The sequence below is a fragment of the Pleurodeles waltl genome, chromosome 2_1 (assembly GCF_031143425.1).
Source record: "Pleurodeles waltl isolate 20211129_DDA chromosome 2_1, aPleWal1.hap1.20221129, whole genome shotgun sequence".
Taxonomy (NCBI): Eukaryota; Metazoa; Chordata; class Amphibia; order Caudata; family Salamandridae; genus Pleurodeles; species Pleurodeles waltl.
Genome location: NC_090438.1, coordinates 546,109,356 through 546,126,992, shown reverse-complemented (window position 1 = coordinate 546,126,992; position 17,637 = coordinate 546,109,356). Strand labels below are relative to the sequence as shown.

The window sequence follows — 17,637 nt, the reverse complement described above, 5'->3', positions numbered from 1 at the left end:
ACTGTTTTCCCTGATCCCAGGGGTCACACACTTGTGCACACATGATGTGGACACTGGGGACAGTCCACCCATTAAACAGAAAGTTTACAGGGTGACTGAAAGGGTCAGGGCTTGCATTAAGGATGAAGTATCCAAAATGTTAGCCCTAGGGGTTATTGACCATTCCAGCAGTCCCTGGGCCAGCCCAGTGGCATTGGTCCCAAAGGCTGCTGCACCTGGTGCCAATCCAGAACTCAGGTTCTGTGTGGAGGGACTCACTGCCATCAGCAAGACTGATGCACACCCCATCCCCCGAGCCGATGAGCTCATTGACCGGTAGGGAGCTCCCAAGTACCTCAGCACGTTTGACTTAACGTCTGGGTACTGGCAGATTGCCTTAACTGAGGGGGCCAAGGAGAGGTCAGCATTTTCTACCCCAGATGGACACTTTCAATTTAAAGTGATGCCATTTGGGATGAAGAATCCCCCTGCCACCTTTCAGAGGTTGGTCAACCAGGTGTTGGCTGGGCTGGATGAGTTCAGTGCCACCTACATGGATGACATTGCTGTTTTCAGTTCCACATGGGAGGAACATCTGCAACACCTCTGGAGAGTGTTAGAGGCCCTGCAGATGGCATGCCTCACTATTAAGGCAAGCAAGTGCCAAATAGGGCAGGGTTCTGTGGTGTACTTGGGACACCAGATAGGGAGTGGCCAGGTGGCACTCCTACAGCCAAAAATTGACACCATTCTGGCTTGGGAACCTCCCAAGACCCAGACTGAGGTGAGGGCCTTTTTAGGCTTCACTGGCTATATCAGGATGTTTGTCAAGGGCTATGGCACCATTGTGACCCCCCCAACTGAGATGACCTCTAGGAAACAACCAAGAAAGGTGATCTGGACAGAGGCTTGCCAGACCGCTTTTGATGCCCTGAAGGCTGCCATGTGCACAGCACCTGTGCTGAAGGCACCTTACTACTCCAAGTAGTTTGTTGTGCAAACACACACCACAGAGCATGGTTTTGGAGCAGTACTCTCACAGCTTAATGAAGAGGGCCTAGATCAACCCGTAGCCTTCAGTAGCAGGAGGTTACTTCCCAGGGAACGTAGGTGGAGTGCCATAGAATGTTAAGCGTTTGCTGTGGTCTGGGCGTTGAAGAAGCTAAGGCCCTACTTGTTTGGGACTCACTTCGGGGTTCAGACCGACCACAGGCCCCTCAGATGGTTAATGAAGATGAGGGGTGAGAATCCAAAACTGTTGAGGTGGTCCATTTCCCTATAGGGGATGGACATTAAGGTGGAACACTGCCCTGGTACAGAACACACCACTGCTGATGGTCTGTCCAGATCCTTCCGCCTTAGTGATAAGAACTCCCATGAGTTTGGGTATTTGCTCCCCACTTTCAGCTTGGGGGAACACGTGTTAGGCTTTTCATCCTTGGCATGGTCTCCCTTTACTTTTTGCCTCTGTTTCCCAGGTTGTTGATGTGTGCTGGACTCTGTTTTTGCTGTTTTCGATACTATGGGGTCTTTACCACTGCTAACCAGTGCTAAAGTGCAAGTGCTCCTATACAAAATATGTATGTAATTGGTTCATCCATGATTGGTTTATTTGATTTACTGGTAAGTCCCTAGTACATTGCACTAGAGGTGCCCACGGCCTGTAAATCAAATGCTGCTAGTGGGCCTGCAGCACTGGTTGTGCCACCCACATTAGTAGCTCTGTAAACATGGCTCAGACCTGCCACTGCAGTGTCTGTGTGTGCAGTTTTAAACTGTAAATTTGACTTGGCAAGTGTACCCACTTGCCAGGCCTAAACCTTCCCTTTTCTTACATGTAAGGCACCCCTAAGGTAGGCCCTAGGTATGGGCAGGCTGCAGTGTATGGTTAAGGTAGGACATATAGTAATGTGTTTTATATGTCCTGACAGTGAAATACTGCTAAATTCATTTTTCACTGTTCACTGAGGTCAAGAGGGTCAGCCAACTCCTCCAAGCTTCTTCACAGTTGCCAGGCAACCAGGGAAATGACTAAGCTGAGTTTGAGAGCCAGCCCAGCAGGGAATTACCCAAGGCTTTCTCACTGTTGCTCGACAAACAGGATCCAGGACTTCTTCCAGTAAAGCTTAGTGCCAAACAAAAGGCACTCACAGTAGTGTGAATGCTTTTAAAAAAAGTCCTTTTTGACTTTTATTTCAGAAAGAGAGACATTCAATGAGATTAGCAAGAATGTCTGAAAAACTGTTTAGCCTTGATTATTTTTATTATTACTCTTATCCATGTGCTTGTTGTCTTTAACTTGTGACCTGTGAAAGAAAGTGACACACCTAAAACCATGTTCTAAGAATATAACCCTCATTAATGTTTGTGTACTACCTGTTACTAACAAATTCCTAAAATTATTTTCAGTGTTCATCCATACTCAATGTCAGTGATTGTCATAAAAATGAACATGGGGACAATCATGTTTTGAAGGTCTTCTGAGCTTTATTGTTCAAGCAGGGCTTATGCATATTTGCTTGTGGGAAGAAAATATTCCTGTTTGTGTGTTTTCATTAGGTTACATGTTTAGTGTGTGCACACACTTAATCAAGTAATCAACATAGGACATAGAGAAGTCCCAGGCAATAGGGGCACATTCCTGCTAACCCTATGGCTGGAGAGAAAGTACAAGGAAGTGAGTTGAGTAACAGGTTAGCCAGTAGTAGAAATGAGCTTTATTCGGTCCATTGGCCTTCAAAGCAATACACAGCAATACAGAATTCTTAACCAAATACAACATCAATATATAAATAATAAGAATAAAAACATAAATACATAAGATCCTAAAACAGCATCTATTTGCACTTAAAATTCAATTATTTTCGGTTAAAATACAACGTCGTATATGCCAAGCTGCGACTAAAAATTTGCTAACTGCTAGTACTAGGTCATAAGATTTGTGGGTTTTTAAAATCCTTAGTGAGTGATTACAGTTGATTAGGCCCAGTTCTAGACAGGTTTTGCGGATCCACTTTGACCGCGGGATAGAGTAGGCAGGGCAGAAAAACATAAAGTGATCAATAGACTCTGTCGCACCATCACACGCAGGGCACATATCAGTTTTAGTGGACTGTCCCCATTTGCTCGTCAGGGATAGTAAAGGCAGAACTCCAAATCACAATTTTGCATAAAGGCTTTTACCCAATAGATTTAGTATAATATCTAGATATGGCTCATACTGTGGGAACCACTTAAAATTAAGGAAGCAATCCGTTAACCGACCATAAGAGTTGCAAGTTAAATAATTGGCCCCTAATATAGGACCAATAAACTGTCTTCAAGACATTTTTGTGGCGTCTTTTCCAGTTATGAGGATTTTCCCAGTAATCAGCCAAACCCAGTAGTCCGAACCAGTAGGAAACATGTCTAATCCAAGGAATTGTTGTTACATTCTGCCTTTTTAGCAGATCAACTAATGATGCTTTGTAAGAAATCAATTCTGGGGTAGTCCATAACCTTATCCAATAAATTAAGGGTCTCAAGATAATTAGGTCTGCTACACGTTTCAACCCTAGATCTAAAAAGAGAGGAATCAAAGGTGTGCGGCGTGGGCACGCTATCAGGGCCCTGGCAAATGCTTTCTCTCCCACTGTTACTTTGGTGCAAGATCTGGATCCCCATATTTCTGCACCATATAGAGCTGCCCCAGTGCCTTAGCTATATAGATTTTAGTTGCTGGAAGGACTGCTTTAGTGCTAGAACTTTGGTAAAAACGAAGAATAGAGGCAGCTCTGTGTTGCAGAAGCCCCAAACTCTTCAAAATCTGATCCTCCCAGGATAATTTACTGGATAGTCTAACGCCCAAATAGTCTATGGAATTAACCTTATTTAAGAGGACTCCATCAATAGTAATGGAGCAGCTTTTACTAGGCCCAGTATGAAACACCATTAGTTTAGTTTTATTAACATTGAGCTCCAATCCATGTTCTCTGCAGAAAAGATTAAATCTATCTACCAAAATTTGTAACCCCATTGGGGTTTTTGAGATGAGCAGTGAATCATCTGCAAATAAAAGAATGGGATTTTTTTTTAGCATCCAGAGAGGGAGCATCATTTTGACAAAAGGTCATGTACTTCACCACCTCATTAACAGGTTATTATCTGGAGGTCTGAGTGAGTGCGTGAGTTGCTTAGTGGGCAGCACGTCACTCGTACCTGTTCCTTTCCCCTATAGAACCTGACTCAACAACGCAGTGACACAGATCACCTGCACCCTCAAGCGTAGGGGCCCGGATGGAGCAGGCAGCAGTGGCAGTATCTCTCTCTCTCTCTGTCATCCAAATCCCCCTTTCTTTGGGGACACCTTCCCGGACTCCCATGTTAAGATCGACAGTGCCAAGAGGTTTCCTAGGAGGACAGGGGAACTGTCATCACCCCTGTAGATGACTTGCTTTTCAGGTGAGTGGTCGAACTCACAACTCGAGAGTCTCAGGTATTTTCAAATGCCACCTGAAGAACTACCTGTGGATCTGAGGACATTGCAGAGCTGTGCTGCATACGTATTGTACAGGCTGGATGCTAAAATGAACATTTGTCAACTTTAATCTCAGAAGGAATGGGTGGTCAACTGTTTCTAATCATGAAAATACTATGTAGCACAAGCACTTAGAAGCAGCAAAAGCTGAACGTGGAAATCTGGCTTCTAAACTAAACACCTTATGGAATATATTGATATATAATATTTCGGGACAGACAGGCACAGTTTGGTAGCCCCAATCCCATTTTTGCTACGTGAATGGCCTTGTAACCATTTGCACTGGAAACATTTTATGAACATGCTTTTCAGCTCCACAGCATCCATATTTCACTGTTTTGTTTAACGGTGTAGAATTGGCTACTAAGATAATCATTACAAGTTGGCAGATGAAATTAGTTGATAGTGTTGTGGTTATTAGTTGATATTACCACCAATTAGCCCAATGTTCGGCTACTACTAGTTTGTCACCTGAATGGGGAATAATGTTTGGGTCCCGAAGTTACTGCCCCGTTTACTGCGTGTTTTATCCATGTTATGGACCTTTTCCCACTGAAGTTTTCAGATTCGTTTAAGTAGCTGGGAAATAGGAGCAGAAAACAAGTGATAATATTGTGTGCAACTCTTCTTCTTGTAAAGCTTGTAATAGTGCAGTGTGGTAAGCTGTAAAATTACTACTCCATACAATTAGTAATGAGGTCCTAACTGGTCACAAATGGTCAGGTCCATAGACCACCTTTTCTAATCTTCTTACTGAAATGTACATATTTATTTTTGGTTCATCACATACGATAACCTCGTCAATTATTCGCATACCATAAAAGATCCTGTTTTAAAATTATAAAATGTAATTTCCCAAAACCCTAATGACAGCCTTCACCCTCAGAAGTTGCACAAAGACAGATTCATTTAATCCCCCCGTAGATCATTTTTCACAATGTGCAACACTCATCACACACACCAACTCCATTCTTCCTCCTTCGTGGCACTATGAAGCTTAACACGACATACATTTTCACACTCACACTATTCACAAAAAGCAAGTTGCTCCATATCCCCAGCCCAGTCGTGCCCTGCCCATCCCCCACGTTTACCAGTTTAGACAGATTGCCATTTCTCCCCAAAACTTCAAGAAAGACAGACAAGCATAGATTAACCAGGATGCGGTCTACACACATCCTTAGGCAAGTGTGTAAGCATTTACACAGTGCCCAAACAGTAATAAACTCAAAACACCAGTGCAAAAATGCTGACCCAAATAGGATTTGACATGCCACTATGTGCAGTTCATAAAAACAGCCCAAAATAGAAACCTGCCAAAGTGATGACATTGTCAGAGTCAAGGCGGCATGCACGGTGTATGCTATTAGCAAACAGTAATGGTGGTTTAATTAGATAATGAGTACAAGACAAAGGCGACTAATCCAGTCTTCTATTTGCTTTCCTTTTCTGTTTGTATGAACAAGAAACCCAGGTTAAAACAAGAAGAGGTAGTTTGGGCTCAGGATTTTTCGAATGTGTCATGAAATCAGCCAAGTATTTGTGACCACTGACTTGAATCTGACTGCTATTTGGGGCAAGTGCATGTATTTGGTAAATAACCGTCACTGTTAGAGCATCGTTCCCAATTCCAAGATGTGAAATTCATCATTGAGCACAAATTGTGCACCTGCTAATTTGTTAAGCCTCACAATTGCAAATTAGCAAGGGGCCATTTTGCACCCACAAATGGTCCATCAATCCTTTTCAGGAACTATCAACTGTTTGGTTTATTGTGTATTCACTTTGAATCCTGTTTGCTTAATATTCCCTTATGTGGAATGCAGTAACCTTGGATGATGGTTTGTACCTCAGCAGTGACCTTTCACTGATACCGCGTTGTCGATTGCAGAAATCTAGGATACAATAATAGCTGTACCCTTTGCAGCAGAGGGATCAGTACAGTGAAAATGGCTGTCACTGTCTACATGGGATCAAACAAGCAAGTTGCCAAGATTCCTTTAATTTTGGGCAGTCGCGAGAAATAGGCCCGAAAAATGCTGCTGTCCTTTGCTGCAGAGGTTGCAATTTTATCCAGCAACTACAGGGCCTTGGAGTTCTTTGATGGTATTATGTACTACCTCTCTGCAGTCTAGAATGTACCAAACGTGGTATCAATGATGGGTCAGCTCTCGGGTACACACTCACATTCAGGGTTGCTGCATTCAACTCAGGGGTAAGCAGATTACAAACCACAGTGCTCTGCCTAGGATGATTTTACAGAGTGTTGAACACTAAAATTTGACCTCATTATAGGTTTCGTATTAAGACTCCTGAGTGAGAACATTCCTAATAGAGATTAGGACCAGCTTGTCATTTTACAGCAGAAGCTGGCCACTTAAAGGTACCTTTGAATACATATCACATTTTTTCAGCTTATTAATAGTACTACACATAATTAAATTGCTTAATTTAGTCGTTCCAGATGTCTCTACATCACTAATGTCCTGATGAGACGATGGTATCCTAAAGAGGGCTGAAACATCGTCAACAACCTACGATAACCATCAAACTACATGCCTTACTTTATCAAGGAACTAGTGATAGCTGGGCAGATGCTTGTTATGAATACATATGCGTTTACAATGCTTGCACTCTTTCTTTGAGTGTTTTGTGATTGTGGTTTTTCTTTTTCTTCACTTGGGACACATTGCACAAAAACCTCTATATCACACAAAATCTTTGTGAATCCGGTCCTTAGATATTAAGAACCTATGTGTTGATTTCGAGTGTGCCATCAGACTTTATGAATGTGCAAGTGATGTACCTAAAATGAGGGGGATAGGTCAGGGGGTGAGTGTGGAGTGTTACGCCCCCCCCCTAATAAATGTATTTTATGATAAATAGTTGGGTGCATGTGCTTTAAGTCGTGTATGGTGAGGTGTCTTTTGGATTTCACCAGGAATTTTTAAACACAAAAAAAAAACACACGCTCTCTCCCCTCTATCTGTTTGGAAAGACTTCTGTTGGTTATTTCACAAAATAATGCGTTTTCTCCCACTTAGTACTCCTGCCAGTCCGCATTCCTCTTCCTTTCCACTGCTTCTTAAGCCCCTCTCATACGCCTTGCTTGTCATATAATGTATTTAACATCATGTGCCAGCATGATTGTCAGGAAATCTGAAGCTAATACCCCGCAATCATACTGACCAAACTATGCGCCTGCCTAGAATTTCCACAAGACTACCTGTAAGAAACTGGGCTCTTGATTGAAGGGGTGAAGCCCTTTCCAAACAACTACCACGATCCCTCTCAAGGTGGATCACAAAATTCAATAAGTTACCTCTGGGCTTAACTTTGAGGCAATGTGTAAAAGTATTTTTGCAGCACTCAAAACATAATGTGAAAAAACAACACAAGAAAAATCACACACTAATTTATAATAATAGAGAACGTGTTAATAAATAAAATGACATCAAAATAAATTAAATCCAATCAGTAGAGATTGAGTGAAGAAAAAAATAGTGCCTAAAGATCAAATCCCCAGCCTTGGACATTTAGTTACTCGAGATTGAGGCACAGTCATAAGTTATGCTGACCACAATGGAGCATAGTTTGTGTACACAAAGTAGATCGGGCCCGGTCTCAGCTCAACTTCAGACTTGAAAAAAAATTCTAAGAAAAATGTCTGAGAAGGTGAAGTTCAGCAGGTCAAGACAGTCTCAGTAGGAGGAGACAACGTTGTTGGGGAGCATTGGGATGAAGTTGTGGTAAAGATTTCTATGTTTCAATGTTGTCATTTTTTTTGTAAGTCACAAATCTTCAACAGGATAAAGCTGCATGCTGCAGCCGACAAGTGCTCCACGAGGCTGAATACCCTCCTGAAGAGCAAATTGTGCTGCGGAGAAGAACATCGCAGGAGCTACGGCAAAGTTAGGCCAACCGGCAATCCACGTTGGGCAAATCAGCAAGCAGGTAGGTTTGGGTCTTCTATAGGTTCTTGGGCCAATTTTTAGTGGACATTTTTCTAAGCCCCACTGTGAGAGGACAGTTATGACTATCTGGTTCACCCTGACTTTTTTGGCTTTTTGATTACCTGGGTTTTGACCTTTTACAGTGAGGGAGCCTCATAGCTTGGGACTCACCCCTAGTAAACTCATTGTAAAATGGATTGCGCGTGTTTAATGCTGGTGGCACCTTATTGCGCCAAGGCTGCTGTGGTAGGAGGCCCTGGGCCTTGTTACAAGTGATTATGTGTGCACAGTTGTGAGCACCTGTGTGAGGGCTGCGTGGGGAGGGTTCCTGCCTTACGTAGCCCAAGGATTGCGCTGTGACAGGGTTGCAATATCCATGTCTCCCGGAAATCCTATGGGGCCGGTACGTTCATACCCGGGGGTACCTCGGAGGTGACCAACGATCGGCGCGTCAATCCGGATATCCGATTTACGATAAGCCAAAAGGACACCGGAAGACGCGAGGAGGCGAGAGAGAAGGAGACAACAACGGAGACGGGCGGCGTGATGAGGGAGAACGACACACAACACGGAGCGCTCCCAGAGGAGTTGGAGTCGCAGGCGGGAAGGAGCGGTGAGGAGAGCAAACTATTGATGGTGCGCCCAGGCACAGAGGAGAGCAGAGATTCAACATCATACGTCAGAGACGCTGGAGACCCCAGCCACGATCCACGACATGGCTATTTCAGGTACGTGCGCCTAACCCCGGCACTCGGGGTATTGGTGAACCTGGGAAGGCAGGAGGAAGGACGAGGGGTAATAGAGGGCTAGAAAATCGAGACACTCGGGAGAGTTGTGGGGTGTTGTGCACGGAACCCTACTTATTTTCACAGGATTTTTTTTTTTCTTTTTTTTTTTCCTGTTCACTCCCCTTTACACTTCTTTGACCACCCTACCTTCCTCCCTAGACACTACTTACAAAAGACCCCAGACAAATAAGATCCACTTACATTGTTTTCCCCGTTTCTTTCTCTCGTTACATGACGCTGTAACAACGCGGAACGAAATCCCGAAGAATACATACCTAAGAAAGAAAAGAAGATGCATGAATTAAGAGACATTGCAAACAAAAGAAAAGAACAGTGAATAGAAATATGATTGGACGAGAATAATGGACAAAAATGAAAGAAAAGGAACAAAAGGAATAGAAAAGACGAAGGACAATAAAATAAGAACGTATTCTCTCTCACCACTAGAGAAATCAAAGAAAAAATTAAGAAATCTGAGAGTTTATTCTGAACATAACCAGTTTGGTGTCTTCTATTTAAGTAAATTTCCCCCGTCCTTCACCAGGGAGCCCACCACATGCACTTAGGTAGCCTGGCACAGAAGGGACCATGCAGAGTGAGGGGTGACCTGGATTGGGCCTTATGAGATTGGTGTACACATTTGAGGGATAGTCAGTGTGCTTACTGTCTTGATTGTAGTGACACTCCATTATGTCAAAGGAAAAGGCTGGCCTAGGGCGCAACTCCAGTTCTCTAGGGTCCATAGCCTCCAGAGTCTCACCAATGTACACTGTAACTTGTATGAAAAGAATAATGCAGTAGGTTACAAAAGCATATTTGTACAGTTTATGGGTCATTCAGGAATGTCATCTTTCTCTGACTCAGCTCAGGATTAGGACCAATTACTGCTGTGTCCAGTTGCAGGAGCAGAGCCTTGCAACAATCAACCAGCTGTCATTCCATTCCAGGAGCCAAGCCTGCCCCAGACACCTCAGCGAGGAGGGGCTCCTTGGAGGAATTGCTGCAAGAGGCCCTGACAGGAATGTTAGGGAGGAGGGGCTGAGTCTCTCAGAGCACATGTGGCAACTAACTCCTGGATTATGCCATTTTGAGCTATCCCAGAAGACTGGATTGTGCCATTTTGAGCTATCCCAGAAGACTGTGCAGAAAGGTTGGGACAGGAGGGAGAAGTGATGTGGCACATCAGGATAGGCCAGAGCCGTAGCCCTGCTGGACACTTCCACCCCCACTTAAAAGGTCTTACACAGGGGAGGGCTCTCTTTCTTGGCTGTGCTTCTCTGCAAAACACTGGGACTGGAAATGGGTGCCATAGACCTCTGGAAAAAGGAACCCCCTGACTGTGCAAGGACTCTTCCCCTGAATGACTCCAGACCCAGTGGGGCACACTCCAGAACCAGATAAGCAGGTCCCTTTATACCCACTGAGGACCATTTGGGGAGTAAAGACTGGGCTCTGGTGCAAGGAGAGCGTGCTGAGAAGAAGAAAGGAAGGCACCCAGGTGAAAGGCTGGCGCAGGGAGTAAGCAGGACTGGCTCCCTTCCGAGTTGGGACATTTCAAGGCCAGGAGGCCTAAATAAAGGGCTCCTGGTGGCATGGCCTCACCACCAGGAGCAAAAGGAGCCAAAGATCATTGAAAATGGCTCCTCCCGGGGCCCAAGATATATTCATCCGAAGTTTGGCGACATTTGATGAGAATAGGGCTCTGCCGCCACGCTGGATTCCCGGCCAAGGGTGGGCCAGGTCCTGGGGGCTGCCCCCAAAGAAGATTGGAGCTGGGGAGCATTGTTGCACATCCCCGGCAAAAATGCTGTAGTGAGGGAGAGATGTTGCACTTCCTGAAAGGTGAGGGGAGGGGCCCAGGACCCATCCCTGGGCCCCATCAGGGGACGCTGTTGTGCTCCCCATTAAGATAATGAGAGGGGTCCCGCACCTCATCCCAATAACCACAAAAAAGCAAAGATGGGGGATGCTGTCCTGCACCCTGCGTAGATGGCTAGAGGGGCCCTAGACCCCATCCCGGGGCCTCACAGTGAAGTAAAGTCGGGGAATGCGGTTCTGCCCCCCCCCACAAAGTGGAAGAGGGGAGCCCAGGACCCCATCCCTGGGCCCCCAAAGGGTAGAGGAGGAGTGCTGCTGCAATCCCCCATGTGGCCAGCTTGGCTGCAGCACCACACACATCTGTCCGCTCCACTCCAAATAAAGAGCTGGCTCCTGCGGCAACACGTGAAGGTGCGGGCCAGGTGGGGAGCTGGCAATAGCATCCGGGGTTGGGTTCCCCGAGCTGCTCTGCCATGTTGTGAAGGCTGCGTGGTGTTCAGGTGGAACCAGACACTCCCCAACAAAAACACAAAAACAAAATGACGGAAACCAGCACAGTAGCTCTCCCCAGAGCAGTGGGAGAGCCACTCATTTGTTATGCACACTCCAGAGGGAGTGCAGCATAATACCCTACGGGCCTGGCCCAAAAACTTGGCAAAACCACTCCTTTGTCATGGTGGTGTCCCCCAGGACAGCAGGGTCACCACTAAAATCATCACAACATTCTGGGGAAGCTGCAGGAGGAGCACAGCCTCCCCCTAAGAAGTTATCAAATACCCCCACCCTCAGTTTCAGCGGACTTAGAAAGGATAACCCCTTAAGGGTTCCAATGTGTTTTCAAGTGCTGTCCCAACTGGAACATTTGTTTCAGGGTGGTGGAACTGTGCCCTGTAAGGGTGAAGATCATGGCTGCAGTCATTGTGGCCTGAATGATGATGACATCAGATTGTTACTGTGGTTAATCCCCTCTAGGGTGAAAGGCTGAAATTACAAGTGTTTTTACAGAAATGGAGTCCTTTAGAGACAATGGTTATAATGGTAGCATTTTATGCTAAATGTGATTTGAATTGCATGGCTGCTGCATTATGGCTAATGATATGACTTGTGTAGGGTCATATGAAAATGCACCCTTTAGGGGTGAAATATGGTATTACATAATGTTTAACAACCAAGTGATATCCTTTAGGGACGGTGTCAGCTGTGCATAATTTTTATGTTGAATGTTTCAACGTGGAATATGATGAACCCTGGCCCACACCCTTCAGCGGTGTGGGTAGACTGCGTAGATCATGCAAAAGGTAATCCTAACAGCACAAATCCCTCCATTTTGCCTAGACATGTTCCTTGTTGATGCCTATTTGAGTATGAGACAGCCACTAATGATCAAAGTAGATGTACTTTATTGCCAGCATTAGGTGCTCTCACATATTGCATTGGAATACCAGTGAATGTTTTGCCATGTGGGTTATTGGTTTATATCGCCCTTTGGGAGAAACAATAATGATCACACAATGTAATTCAATAGTAATTCCATTAGCTTGTGTATATTTGTGAATTGTAGCATACTATTGAGTAGTGTGTGTGTTATTAATGTACTTTTACTTTATCAAAAATAAAAGCACAGACTGGACAATCATTTATTGAGTGTTATTCATGTGTGCTTGTGAATGGTGATTACTAGCCCACACCACCTCCCTTGAGTAAGCCTTGGACTGCTCTGCAAAGCTACCCTATGAGAGTCAAGTGCTACAATGGAGTAATTGGTCCCAGTGGTGGTCAAGTGCAGACCCATTACTTGTGCAGGCCACACAACTAATGACCTACCCTCCAACATTTGGCCCCACATTTTGGATTTTGGTAGTTTGGGCACCTTTAGCACCACCTCCAAGGTTCCTGGACTTGGTGGACACCACTTGGAGGGCAGGACTCACTTCAGGCAGAGTCCAGGTGTGGTTTCAAGATTGTTGGAGCTTGTTGTGTTACCATTGCTCAGAAGAGGAAAACAGCCAACTAGCTCTTTAAGTCATGCTAGCAGACTTGGGATCATGCAGCAAGGCAGGCCTCAGGCTTCAAGCAGCAGGGCAGTCCTCTGGTAGCAGCAGGGCAGTCCTCTGAAGCACAAAGCAGGGCTCAAGGAGCAGGGCAGTCCTCTGACTGAAGTGCAAGGCAGTCCTTCTGGAGGTCCTCCACAGGTCCAGAAGTGAACTGAAGAATTGGCAGAGGGTCCAATATTTATACCTGGTGCTAGCCTTTGAAGTGAGAGAAACTTCTAGACTTCCCCCACATCTGGTTCTGTAAATTTCCTTCTTCCCCTGCCCAGGCTCTAAGAGGTCTGATGTGACAAAACACTGGTGTCAAGTTCTTTGTGAGTGAGCTGGAGATAGCCTCTTTGAAATGTAAGTAGACAGGAAACAGCTCTGCCTCTCCTATACTGGCAGGAGGGCCCATCCTGCCAGCATCTCTTCCCCCTTTGCTTCATTATCCTGGAGGATTACACAAAGGCCAAGTGCCAGTCTATTCACAGTCATATGGCCCAGGACACAGGCTGCAGGTACCAAATAGTTAGGACAAGAAAATGGCAACTTCCTTAAAGTGAAGTTTTAAGAATTGTGACTTAAATTCTGGCATTACCATTTCAGAGGATTTTAAATTAGAATTCTTTAGAGAGCAAACATAAAAATTTCTACCTGTTCCCAATCAAAGGTTGTCACTAATTAAATGCAATAAAGTAACCTAATGTTATCCTATCAGAGAAGTATGCATCACATTCGTGAAAAACGAATTTGGAAGTTATTCACTACCAAGAGATATGAACTTCACAAGTACATGTTCATCTTTTTAAATGCACTTCACCCTGCCTTATGAGCTATTTATGGGCTACATTAGGTGTAATTTATACATATTAAAAAGGGAGGTTTAGGCCTGGCAAATGTTTGATTTTGCCAGTTCGAATTGGCAGTTTAAAACGCACTAAGGCTGCAATGGCAGTCCTGATACATGTTTTAAAGGAGTATTTAAGTGGATGGGCACAATAAGCACTGCAGGAACACTAGTAGCATTTAATTTACATGCCCTGGGTACATGTAGGACCATGTTACTAGAGGTGTATAAGTTAGTTAAATGTGCCAATCAGGTGTAGGCCAATTTTATAATGTTATAAGGAGTGAGCACAATAACGTTAACACTGGCTAGCAGCATTAAAGTGCATAGAGACCTAAAAGCCAACGAAAATGAAATGAGAAAAATAGGGGAGGTGAAGGCAAAAAGGATGGTGGTGACTCTGCGGAGGGGGCCCTGTCCAACACAAGCAATCAAATTTGAGGAATTCTTCAATGACTGATGGATCAGAGATTCACCATGGCTCAGATACATTAGACTAAAATGGAAATTAATTGTATTAATATGTGAGCAAAAAACCAATATGTAAACAGAAATGCCAGAACATTCAGGTCCTCAAGGGAGGGGTTGCAAATGAGAAGGAATTTGTCCAGAATAAAAGGTTTGTATGGCAGAATATTGAGCACAAAAAATGTACTATCAAAATGAAGTAGCCAGAATATTGACAAAAGTATACCTAGGTTAGTATACATTTTCTATTCCTATGTCCAACATCTGCATACCTTGAAGTTGTTTATCTGGCAGTGAGAGTACCAGAATAGTTGTAATTACGTTAGACTTTCGATAGGAAAAGCATTTTTTTTTATTTCATAATATTTTTGGGTGCATTCAGTTACCTGCACACAAAACGTTTCCAAAACAATTTTCATCCACATTGGCTCCTTCATAGAGAGTTTGATCCATTGATCCATAAAACGATTCCCAAGAAAAAGTGGGGGCATTAATTTCCCCTTTTAATGCTTTCCAATCGGATAAAAAAGATGAAGTTGGAACTTTACTCTGAAAACATGGCTTTCATTATTAGATCTATATCTGTTGAATGGGTTTTGAGAAATTAGCACCTAAAAATATGGTTGAGTGGGTATGAAGTGTTTAACCACCAGACAAAAGATACTGATGTCTGCACTGTTGGTGTCCAGATATGCTGTTGTTGGTTAGTTTCAAGCGGATTGTTCAATCATGATTGGCTAGCCAGGACATGATCAATATGTTGTAGCAGCTATTACAGGACTCAAAGACATGGTCCCTGGATCCTAAAATGAATGAATCCGAAATTAATGAAACTGGTGTAATTCTATTATCACAGACTAGTAGATTCCTCTTCCTGCATGGTGTTCTCTTGAAATGTCGTTGCTTAAGGGGAGCAGCAGCTGTCTGCTCATTAAGAACCAATAAAGCAGCTATGAAGCAGGACGTACAGTACCTGTTACAGGCTACCAACCCCAGAACAGACAATGGATGCATTCTGCAAGGTATGCAACTGATATTGCAAACCATATTTGGCTAATCTAAAAAGAAAGAGGAATATTCTTGCTCTGTCATCTGCAGCATGCTTCTAACTTCCAACAGTTTTACTACCACTCTGTGCTCATCCGGACTACAGCACACATACCACTCAAATCAATAACTCGTAACCTCGAGATCTGAGTGCGCAGTATCTACCAGCATTTCTATGCATATGTACTCACAGCTTTGTGAACAAGTAGCTTGTGGAGAAAAGTAGAGCGTGCATCTGCAAAAGTAGAAATGGAACATCACGAAAGCAGTACTATGAGACAGCGAAGCAATAAATACAAATAAGCAATTACCTTCAAACACATCATAAACATGTGGTCACCCAGCAGAGCAACACTGAAACATGACATCATGCACAGAAAACCACAAAGTCAGAAGAGTTGTAGTGGAAATGGATGCAAACAGGGGATAATCAGAGAAAGAGGACTACATAGTCTAGTAATCAAAAGTACCTTTATATTTTTTCTGTTCCTTGGATGTCTGCTGCACTGAAACGTGACATCACACACGGAAAAAAAAAAGTCAGAAACGTCGTAGGGCAAATGGAGACAAACAGGGGATAATCATTGCAAGAAGACTACATAGTACAGTATTGAAAAGTACCTTTGTTTTTTCTCTCTCAAGGGACTCTTCACTAAATGATTACTCCTCCAATATGCAAAGGAAATCATGACATTTTGCGAACACGCCAGAACTTTTCATTGTTATATGCGTGCGCTGCTGTATTTCATTCTCGTTCGCTTTTCACAAATTTCCAGATTTTGGATCCATCCACCTTCTATGGGGAGCCAATCAATACAATTTGTAGCAGCTCCTCCCATATTTCTGTCACAAGGTGGTCGGCTGCATATGTAATGGGAAGAGCAACTGATGCATTAAATTGTAAACCATCAAGAAAAAGAACTGGGGGGCAGATTTAAGAAAAGTGGCGTTGCACTGAGTGCTGGGCCACATTTCTTGTGCCCCTTAGTGCCCCCCTAACAACACCATGTGTGCGTCATATCTAATCCTGCAAAGCCCATCCAGCCTCTGAGCAGGCGTTAAAAGTGGCAAAAAAATCTCTTAGATTTCTTTGCCTCATTTTTTTGGTTTCCCTAACAGGGGAATGCCCCTTTGCATATTTTATGCATGATTCGTGCATGATGTAGCGCAAAGGGTTACAAAGTGGCTCAATGTATGCATTGCGTCACTTTGTAAATCTGGCGCAGTGTTTTTGGCCATCTAACGCCACACTAGATTAAAAAAAAGACGCTAATGTGTCTTTAGATGGCACAAGGGGCTCTTAAATCTGCCCCTAAGTTTTTTAAAGTATTGGGAAAATAAGGCCAGCATGTGGTCACATTTTTATTGGTAGACTTGGTATGTGTCAGTGCTGAAATAGATGATGTATGTGCTGCAGCAAAAAAAGGTTGGACATTTATTTTGAAATGTCTGTCAAGAGAGTAACGCAGAGACATATGTTTTACATCCAACTACAACAAAAGTCGAAACATGGTGGATCAATTTATAACCAGATTTAGAGAGTTGGCAATTAGATGTTACTTTTCAAACACGACTGACCAAATAATCAGGAATCAGTTATTAGTTGAATGCAAATACAAAGCAAAATGAAACAAGGATTGTGGGCAGCAAGAAACCCTTTTCTACAAAAATCAATTAACAGTGCAGGAATTGTGAAAAAATCTGAAATGTGCATAAGAGAGGCAAAGAGAAAGCAAGGAAGGGCACATTATTGAAGGAAAGGAAACTACATTGAAACATTTAAAAAATTTGCATTAGAAGGCCAAAGGTGGGTGAGAAAAAACAAACAATAGGTTGAGCAATAATTACTAAAAGCCCACATGTGTGAGAAGCTAAATGCGTGGAAATCTGTTCCAAGCTGCTGATTTTAAAGGGTGCTATACATGGGATAAAGACGGTCATAGATGTGGGAAAAGGGGTCAGATAACATGGGTTTGTAGAGACGTAACAAAATCTGTGTGGGTTCTGTAGAGAAGGAAGATTCCAGAAAGAGTATTGTGGACTGAGAATAAAGATGACCAAGGGACAAACAGACCCCAGGTTAAATTCATAGTTAATGACAACATGGGACAGAATTAGTGCTGTATCCAGGATCCATTTATACTATTATACCAAAATGTTTCTTTCATGAGATATGGCCAGGAGTGAC

General features: G+C 43.6%; 1 long non-coding RNA gene across 1 annotated transcript in view; it reads right to left on the bottom strand.

Annotated features, from left to right (window-relative positions):
• The window catches only part of LOC138259008 (uncharacterized), a 290,301-nt gene that overhangs the window by 12,317 nt on the left and 260,347 nt on the right, over window positions 1–17,637 (bottom strand). The window contains exons 2-3 of the long non-coding RNA XR_011198620.1: window positions 15,641–15,684; window positions 9,438–9,511 (exon numbers count right to left, since the gene is read on the bottom strand). This is a non-coding gene — a long non-coding RNA (uncharacterized lncRNA). The remainder of the gene's footprint in view (window positions 1–9,437; window positions 9,512–15,640; window positions 15,685–17,637) is intronic.